Source organism: Silene latifolia, chromosome Y, assembly GCF_048544455.1.
Source record: "Silene latifolia isolate original U9 population chromosome Y, ASM4854445v1, whole genome shotgun sequence".
In the NCBI taxonomy this organism is placed as follows: Eukaryota; Viridiplantae; Streptophyta; class Magnoliopsida; order Caryophyllales; family Caryophyllaceae; genus Silene; species Silene latifolia.
Window position 1 is genome coordinate 283,207,785 of NC_133538.1, and position 11,286 is coordinate 283,219,070.

Here is an 11,286-nt window from a genome sequence, read left to right on the forward strand (position 1 = left end):
TCGTGATCGCATTATTGTCGGAGGACACATATTCCAACAAATACTTCATGTCAAATGCAATGCAATGTACTCGGGGACGGATTTAGCTTGATTTCCGCTGGATTCTTCACATTTCTACAATAAAGTACAAAAACACGAAAGTAGACGGAAATAGGAAAAATATTAGCATAAACTACATAAATGAGCTCTGAAATGCGTGTAAAATGAGGTGTAAAACATCATATAAATGACACGCATCACCCCCTCAAAGGGAAGAGCCGCCCCCCAACAACAAGTACCTCGTGGAGTACCGGCAAGGCTTACTCGCCCACCTTCCTATGTGCCTATCCCACCATACCCTACTCCTTATACCCAATTCCGACCGGAAATCCCCAATACTCCGGGCATTAATGATTTGATGAAACTCATGAATAGAGGGGACCTCGGGGTACATGAAGGGAGGGTCGACAACTACTTGGCCCTTTATCCCCAATACTATAACATGGCTCAACAAGGGTATATTGACCCCAATGGTCCTAAGCCCTCTTGGGCCCAACCACAACATTTGTTCCCTAATTAAGGAAACCAAGCTTGGAATCTCGGTGTTGGAGGGTATTTGGGCCAAGGAGGAGGGCATGACCAAGGAGGGTTTGACCAAGGAGAGTATTGGGGCCAAGCAGGAGGGTATGACCAAGTCGGGAGTTCTCACTGGTATGGTTACCCCCAAGATGAGGAGGATGAAGAGTGAAAGAGGCCTACCTCATCACCTCTATTTGTATGATACTCCTCTCTCCCTCTCTCTTTTGTATATACATTGCATTTAGTGTAGCTTTCGCATGCATTTGTATCATATTTCATTTGCATTAGCTAGTTCAAATAGTATAGTTTGTGTTGTAATATATCTCACATGATTCATGTAGATAGTTGCATATAGACTATAATTCATGCATAGTCACTAATGACCAATCCTATTCTTTTGTACACTAGAAATAGTGTTTAAATCGGTTTGGGGAGGTTTGATCATAAGTGACCATAGTTTACTAGAAATCATGCATCATATAATATAGTTTAGATTGCATTTGTTATATATGTCATGTAGAATTGCATTTAGTTAGAGCATGCATTCATTCATATCATATCATTGCATTTATACTTTATTTCAAAAATCAAAAATTCAAAAACATGTATTTCCTTTTTATTCCTACTCCTACATGTACATTGAGGACAATGTCCAAAATAAAGTGGGGGATGGGAATTTATATTCCAAAAATACATAAAAATTGAAAATTTTCAAAAAAATCACAAAAATATGTCTTTAAATTTCATAAAACAAAAACCCATAAAAATTTAAAAATTTCAAAAACCAAAAACATGTTCTTTAATTTAGTAGTGTAGAATTGTATATACTTGTGCTTTTGTTCTCTTCTCACATAGATACAACACTACATTTGAGGCATTAGCAAGGGAAAATGAAGATCGCTTGGTATGATCGTTCTAATATCTATTTCCCTTCCATTTCTTTTTCATTATTCATATGAGGAGGATGGGCTTACATGTCAAGGAGGATGTGGTTTATTTTGTTGTTGCGGTTTGTGTATCTATGTGTAGTTAGGAGTTGCATTTAGTTTATATGGCATATTAGTTGGTATAATCATATGCATTAGGATGTATATATGTTAGTTGCATCATGGCATGTAGTTGCATGTTAGAAAATTTTGCGAAACCGTCTACTTGGGAAGCTTGACAAGTGTATATAGGCCCTAGTAGATGCTTTTTCTTCTTAAGACTTTGCTTTTTAGAATACTTGTAAAACACCCTAGGATGTGTCATGCTAGTATCTTTTGACCCATGGATTAAGACCTAGTCAAGAGTACCTTGTGGTGTGATAACTCCTTGGCTACCGTTTATTCCAAGGTGACCCTTGAAACCATGCAACCAACCATCATCCATGTTCTACCACATTTTGTCATCAAAGGGAATGGGCACAAAAATTGTTCAAAATTGAGTTCAAGAATTGAAATGAAAAGTCAAAAAGTTTGCAAATTGCATCAAATGAAAAGAGGAACAAAAATAGACTCCTAAAGCTTCAAATATAAGGCACCCTCGTTACTAATTGGGGTGACTTTGAAAATGTTCAAAAGAAAATGCAAAAGTTGAAAAATTGTCAAGTATAGAAATGCTAAACATCAAAAGAAATGGCAAGAAAGTGTTCTCAAATGTTATATGCCACAAGAAATTGGGGGGAAAAACAAACAACAAAGCAAACTCCCAAATGAAACTCAAATATCTATTGATCCCTTTATCCATCGTATCCATTTTTGTGCATGGTAGAGAGGGGACGGCCCTTCTTCTTGTCTAGGCAAGAAGGGGAATTCCGCGATTCTCCAGTGTTTCTAACACCATAGGGAGTCTACTCTTGACAAAAGCATTTAAAGATTGAGGACAAAGGTACCCTAGCTTGACACAACTTGGAGGTGATTTATTGGTATCCTTTTAGGCTTAGTAGTTTGAAGAAATTGCATCTATGAAGGAGTGTATACCGTTAAATTGCTTCCCTTGTAGATAATTTCCGCCACTTAGATGAGGAAAGTGGCTATTCTTTTGTAGATGTATCCATTACTTGATTTTGTGTGCTTAATGTTTGGATGTGTCGCCATCTTGGCAAGATCCACCTTGCCTTACAAGAAGGCATCCTACCTCATGGTTATCTTGTTGTGAGTTGAAGGGGCGGAGTGAGACCCGCTAATTGTCTCATATCGGCTATATTATTAGGATAGTTAAAATAAAGGTCTAGTTTTTGTCACCTCTTTACACGGGACGAGTAAAGGTTCGGTTTGGGGATATTTGATGTGACCATTATTTGAGCATATTTAGTCCCCTAATTGAGCCTATTTTGCATACTATAATATCATTCCATGACCATTTTATCCGTCAAATGCTTTCATAATTAAATTGCTTGCTTGTTGTGATGTCAACTTTATGTACATGTTATGTTTGATGAAATGCTAAGCCTATGAATCCTTGCATTTTTACCATCTCTTATCTACTCAACTTGACTTGTAAGATATAAACCAACTCGAGTCTTGTTAGACCATGCATAGAAGTTGATTAGGAGGAAAGTAAGTCGACTTGTAGGTGTTGTACAATCTAATCGATTCGGCTCCGGGACCCAACTCTTACTAAGAACCGTAAGACATAAACCAACTCGGTTCCCCCACAACACTAATTGCTTGCTTATAATTGTACACATGTTTGTATGATCAACACCATGAATCCCCTTTGACCCCATGATATCCAAGCACTTTTAATCATTTGTTTACACTCTTCCTTTTATTGTTTGCTTTACTTTATTGCTTGCATTAGTCTAGACACAACTACAAACCCAAACAAACTCTGACACTAGCATAAATTGAGATAGATAGACTTAGAACCCAAAGCACACCGTCCCATGGATCGACCTCGACTTACCGCTAACTAGTTGTTTGTTGAGTATTATAAATGTGTTTGATTGGGAGACCCGACGACATCACATTGAAAGAAAAGTGGATCTATATACCTAACATATTCATATATGTTCTATTTTAATTTGTCATAAAATTAATAAATGATCTTATGCATGCAAACTTATAAACAAAATAAGGAAGAAACATTTATCTTACATTGTGATTTTCGGTTTTTAGGGCACAAGAGAGATCACCTTTCTCTCTTGTTCTTGAGCTTTCCTTTTGGATGAATAAAGACCCAAGTGTAGGATCTCTCCCAAAGCTTAATACTCAAAGCATACTCTTAATTAAAATTAATATTATGAATACTAGACAATATTAATTTTGTAAGAAAAATTGACCCAAAATTATTTGGTTTTTGCTCCCAAAACCGGTTGAGAGAGGAAGAAAAGGAAGGTGAAAATATTTTATCTCTCTAAAATATTTTGGTGAATGAATGAATGAATAATAATCACAACAATGTAATGTATATTGTTATTCAAAAATATAAGGCAAAACCTCCTTTGATTTTCCTATGGAAAACCGGGTAAGGGAAGAGGAGGGAAGAAAAGAGAGAGCCAATGCATGCATGAGTTTATCTTCACAATGTAAACTAGGTTGCAAGGCTAGTCTATTAGGGAAATGATTGTGTTTTCCATTAGCATAACTAATCACAATATTAGCCTAATCCTCCTCTTGAATTTCGGCACATATGGATAACATGGAATCCATTTTATTTTTGTCAATTTGTCAATATGTCACATGTCACATATCACATAAAATTGTTATGTATTTTTAACATATTAAAAATCAACGTATTAATAAAAATACGTCATACACAAAAATCGATTTAGTAATTCATAATTACGTGTACCAAAATATTTTACCAATTATAAATCACAACAATTTGTATTTATAATAATTCATTCAAATTTAATTGTTTCTTTAAACAATAATTTCATTTGAGTAATGATACAATTCAATTACTCAGACCGTATCTCATTTTAATTAATTTCAATGAGATACGTAAATATTACTTCCAAAATTGTCCGTCAATTTTAATTAAATTAATTGACTCGTAACGTTATACGATCAATTAATTGATCAATTAAGAGTGTTGCCCTATAGGTATGACCTAGGGAATCAACTGATCACCACCGTCGCACGACAGTAATGTCAAACTCTAGTCAGCCAATCATTACCGATATGTGTGGACCAGTTGACAGTAAAAAAAATATTACTTCCCAATTATATTCTTTATAATGAGACTTAAACATGTGATCATCATGATCAACAGTCGTGATCGCATTATTGTCGGAGGACACATATTCAATCTCCCACTTGTCCTCGACAAGTGTGCGCCACCAATTCTCTTTTCCTATTACTATCTCTCACTCAATGCAAGGTGTCTTTCAGGTCGTACTTGCAAGTGATCATATCGAGAGTGGTTTCCTCAATCTGGAGAATAACTAATTGACCGGATTTATCCACCATGGATACTTTCCGAGCGTGGCCACGCATTTCCAGTTCATTACTCCTCGAGTGGCCCTGAGATATTGTTATAACCCTGACAAGGGGTGGACAATTCCTATCGCACTCATTCCCTTCGATTAGCCACAACCATCATAACCCAAAATATGCCCATTTGACCCCATTTACGAAGGTCGTAGTAACACAAATCAAAGTTCATCTGAAACTGTGCCATCTTAGGCGAATAGTCTTTAGTCAAAAGAATCGACTCATTTGAATACTATAGCAGCTCTCGCCACGACCAGGCTATATAAATTGCCAGAACTCTATAAGCGGTCATTAGGCCCGACAAAAAAGGTTCTTAACAGTCTGCCTATGTGATCGACTAGTCATCTCACATGACTCTATGGCACTTGAACTTGCCATCAATCGCATCACACTCTAGTCATTTCGAGACATCACCTCATACAAGTGACTACGGGCAAATACAATGTTAATCCATGTTCACTTAAACGGGGTTTAATTTGTCTCTACAACCCGTTGGATGTAACAAAGTATAAAGAGAGTTAATAATAACTCAAACGACAAATGTCGACATCACACTCGGGTAGTCAATACTATATTACAACCTTGTGATGCATATCGTAAGTGTGTAAACACTTGTTGATTGCAATAGAAGTTTAACATGTCATGTGTCCATGTGTTCAAACTTCTTAATCGTATTATCCTTTATATTCATGTTATCACTCATAGCATGAACCTTACCAAGTACACATCAAGGTTCCCGACCTTGGTTTCGGTTCTTTATCTTGAAAGAACTTCCTTATCGATTATCACATATAGAACGAATTTGTGGTGAATGATATAACTTGTACTGATCAAGTACTCCATCCACACACAATGCACTAGGTACATGTTTTGTAGAGTCTTGCAACAATTTGTCAAGATGATTGACCTTAGCACTTCTCACAAGTCCTAGAATATTAAGAAAGATTAGTTTTGAGTAACTTCTTATTCAACTAAGTATCTTTCCAAACTTCTTATTTCTCCTTTTGACTTGAAAAGTTTAGGATTTTCATAAATCTTTACGTGTGTTCGGATTTTCTATAATATGTGCAACCTCTTTAACACATAATAGAGTATTCTGTCAAACACTAAATCGATCATCGGATTCTCCTCGAGAATTCATGACGTTTCTTGTATGGCTTGCCAATGAATCATCATGCTCTCATGCAAATGATTCACTATTGGACATGTGCATGATTATTCTAATGGCGGAAACATTAGTTGCTAATAATCATGAGATCAACCGTTCATAGGTTCAATGAACGACCATGACTGCTAATGACAATTCCATTTTCATCTACATGAATAACCTATGTGTATGTTAATACGATGTGTATCTCTTAATACTAATCCAATATTTCTTGACGTAATTGGATTCATCATAGTCCAAATTTATCCAGAATTGAAAACTCAAATACTTCTTTGTGAAAGAAGATATTAGCTCGTCATTCCTAATGAGCAATGAGTTGTAAACATTCAAAGGATGATAGCTCCCACTAAATTCCATGTCTTCACATGATAATTTATAAACTCCCACTTAATTCCATATGTTTCGAAATTGATTACTCAATTGAAAACATTTCAAAATTGGAATGTATGTTGCTTTGCAAAGTTATTAAGATGAAACCATATATGTTCCCATCATATCCTTTCAAAATTCCTATTTTGAAGAGGTCTCATCTTTAACCTTATGGAAAGAGATTATAAATCTCTAACACATTCATGTCATAATGATGTGTGGCAATGTCATTTATTAAATATAAGTAATATCTAATACACATCCTTCAAAATATCCCTTTTAGAAGGAGGTTTAACCAATTCATTTTCATAATGTGGTTAAGTAATGACATTTGCGAGGTTAAAAACTTAGCTATAGAGGATATCGGTATATCAATCCTTGCAATTCGTTCAAAGTAACTAGTATGTTACTTTGATTCATTTAGGCTCTTAAGTAAATCTCAAGGTTGAAACTATTGGTCAAAATTTTTCATAAACTAGTCAAAACTCTTGTTAAGACTTTACATTAGTCATTTTTCTTCCAAAACTTTCTTTTGGTCTCCTCGTGTAGTAATCTTGAGAACATACTCTTATGATTACATTACTTGGTCTCTTAAGTCATATTGAACTTACTTGAGACCATAGATCTCATCAATTTGAGTACACTATGTGAATAGATATACCTTCATTCAAATCATTCTCTCTTGCGTATATCTTATTTACACAAGTACACAAATTTATCGTGTGTTGTGTCCTCATTTTTCTCCCACTCTATCTTTAGAATAAATACACTATAGATTCAAAGATAGCATATGAGACACAAATAATGATGTTGAAGTATAAGGAGAAATATCTCATAGATCGACTAATAGTTTTAGATTTCGCAAGTGTACTTGGTGATTGACATTCCTTTAAGAGAGTTCATAGACTCCAAATCACTTTGTAAATGATCATACACAAGCCTTAAGCATGTGGACATATAATGAATCCCGTCATTATATTTGTCTATTATATCACTTTAAGTTATATGTTTCTAAGAACAAGCATTTAAACATGAATTTTAGAACAAAAGGATAAAATGATAAAACGGGTGACTTGGGTTGCAAACCAAGTCACAATTATCCAAAATACAACCAATTATCCAAAATACCTTTCCATGTCGAACACGGAAACTTAAGGTTCTAAAAATCCAAAACATAATTTAAAATAAGACAATAAAAAGCGAAGCTCCATGAAAGCTATTCCTAGCTCCTTGATGGTTTCTTAATCTTGCTTTTCTTTTCCTTTGTCTTTGCTTGGTGGAGGCCCTATTTACAATAAAAAGAGAGATACATTATCACAACTTTGTATCACAATACCATAGTTGAATTAGAAACATAAAAGAAAGGATAGTCATTTACCTACTGAAGTAATCTTTCCAGCCTTAATATCACCAAGGTATTTGGAACAATTTCTTTTCCAATGTCCCATACCATTACAATAATGGCATTTATCGAGAGGACCCGTCTTGATTTTCGATGTGCTAGCATCATTAGCTTTAGCTTTGGTGAAAGTGGGAGCTTGCTTCTTACCCTTCCTCCCATTCTTCTTTAACTTCCCCTTACTCTTAGTGCTTATGTTAAGCACATCCTTTGGAGGGTTCACATTTAACCCCATGTCCCTCTCGGCTTGCACAAGTAACTTGTGCAATTCTTCAAGAGACACATCCTTGTCTTGCATGTTAAAATTCACCCGGAATTGAACATACGCTTTGACTTTGGACAAGGAGTGTAGAATCCTATCTACAATGAGTTCTTTGGGGATTTCAACCTTTTGAATTTTCAAGGTCTCGACAAGCTCCATAAGTTTGAGCACATGAGGGCTAACCTGTTGGCCCTCTTTGAAGTCGAGATCAAAGAATGCCGCGGCCGCCTCATATTGGACGATCCGCGGAGTTTGTGAAAACATTGTCATAAGCTTGGAGTAAATCTCATTAGCGTTGCCCATTTCAAAGGCTCTCCTTTGGAGATCCGCCTCCATCGCAAATATCAAGACATTTTTCATTGCGGCGGACTCCTTTTGGTAAGCCTCATATGCTTCCCTAGTGGCGGCGGTCGACCTAGTAGTAGGTTCGGGAGGAGAGGCCTCGGTTAGGTAACGAAGCTTGTCGTCACCTTGGGCGGCTAATTTGAGTTGGGCATCCCAATCGGAGAAATTTGACCCATTCTTTTCAAGTTTACATCGATCCATGAAGGATCGGAGCCATGATGAATTAGCGAGAGGCGTGGCGTTAGGGGTTGGTGTTGCCATTTGTTATGTGAAAAAGAAGTGGTCTACAAAACAAAATAGAAGGAGTAAAACAAATGTCGTTTTAATAATAATACTCGTAAAAATTTATAATTTAAACAAGTTTTATGTATTTTTCTAGTGACCTCTACCAAACTAGATAAATGATTCCAAGACCCAAATTCATATCGACTTAGGCACGATATGGCCGATGAAACCCTTATCAATATAACTCGGTGGATTAACGTTTTAATCGATTCTACTTTTAGAACTCTTGGTCGATAAAATTACTTTAATAATTATCTATAGCCCGGAACACATGCAACTACGGTCACGAATACTTCTGTTGAGCTCAATCCAAATTTAGAATAAATGTGTCCATGATCCAAATCCACATCAACTTGGGCACGGTATGGCCGATGAAACCCTCATTAACATGAGCTCGGTGGATAAACATTCATCACCCACTTCCCCTACGTAACAAGGTTTGTACCCCGGTAGGGCCGAGTGCACTCCCTCGCGAAATAGGTTTTCATGGTTTTTACTATTTGGTAAGGCTATGTCTCAATTAATTGTTTTAGCGAGAGGTCATGTCAATTTATTATCTATCACGTTTTAAGTGTACTAAAGCAGTGAACTACGATAATTCTAATTGACACGGTCGATAAACTCGATGAAAGAAGATGCATGTTTTAGTTATGGCGATTTAGCGATGCATGCGACATATAAATAAAATGCAAACATAAAATAAATCCTAGTATGGCCTTCCTAGAAAAGAAAAACTATTTAACTATTACATATTCGGAAACCAACTCCATTGGTCCCTTGAACTTCGGTTGTGGCACGCATCTCGAGGTAACACCGTCTTTATGTATCGCCATCTTGAAGAAATCCGTCTTGGGGAACTCCGAGATAAAATAAATTACATAGAAAATTACATAATTTCCTATTATACATTTGTAACTAAAATAAAATAAATCTATTAAATTACAAAACGGTGATACGAGATCACAATAAATTACAACCGAATCGATATTCCCATACATTTCGGGAAATATCAATTAAAAACTAAGGCCATACTAAGTAAAAAATTACATAATTCAAAAATTACATAAATAAAATTATGACAATCATAAAGAAAATGCAGCATTATAATATGTAAGAACATGCCCAATTTTATGCTAAATCGCCTTTAATTAGCCAATATCGTATATTACTCGGTTTTTACGGATTTGCGTGATTTCAACATTTTATAATCACAAAATTACATAAAATCATATTTATGCATAAGTTAATTACCCTAACCTCTTAGGACTCAAAATTTAGTCTTCACTAATTATTTGACCATAATTAACTCATATTTCTAAAATTTGTTCATTAATGGACTAAAAATTATAAAAATAAGCTATAAACTTCAAATAAATCACAAAATTTCAAATAAATTTGAAATTTGAAATTTAAACTCATGAACATTCTGGAAAAAAATACCATGACACTCATAATGTTCAAAAACTTAGGTTAAAAATTACGAAATTTATCCGGAAAAACAATGTTGTGGTTTATCGGTTTTAACTAAAATAATCATAAAAACATGTGAAAAATTATATACATCAACTTTTCAATTTTAGATCTGAAAAGGATAATAAAATGCAACATATAATGTTTTTCCTTAGTCATAGAGTATGTTTTATTAATATTTCACTAATAAAGTCAGTATTCATGCTATTTTTCTTCAAAAATCCATAAATCATGCAAAAAGACTTCACTATAGCCTATTATTTTACACACATCTTGTAAAATTTCATGTGACAACATACTACATTTCTATGACCAGATTCGAAATTTATCTCATATTAACCTATTTTTCACTTAAATCCGATTTTAATAATGAAAAATCCATTTTTCGAGCATAAAAGTCCAAAAAATATGAAAATTTACAGGTCTTCTCAAAATAATATATGTGGCAACATTTCCAAAAATCACTGGAAAATTGGAAGTTTAGCTAATTTTAGTCCGAAAATGACATTTTTACTCATAAAATCATATTTTAATGCCATTATTGTATAATATGAACAATATAAATCCGTAAATTAACCAAAATATCCTAAAAACATTTTAGGACCAGAAATTTTAACATGCATAAATTAATTTTGTGATATATCATAATAACACAAATTATACAAGTTTTATATATTAATCTTTATAACTCGGAAAAACTTTTAACCGATTTGCATGCAAACAACCATGGCTCTGATACCGATTGAAAGAAAAGTGGATCTATATACCTAACATATTCATATATCTATTTTAATTTGTCATAAAATTAATAAATGATCTTATGCATGCAAACTTATAAACAAAATAAGGAAGAAACATTTATCTTACATTGTGATTTTCGGTTTTTAGGGCACAAGAGAGATCACCTTTCTCTCTTGTTCTTGAGCTTTCCTTTTGGATGAACAAAGACCTAAGCGTAAAATCTCTCCCAAAGCTTAATACCCAAAGCATACTCTTAATTAAAATTAAT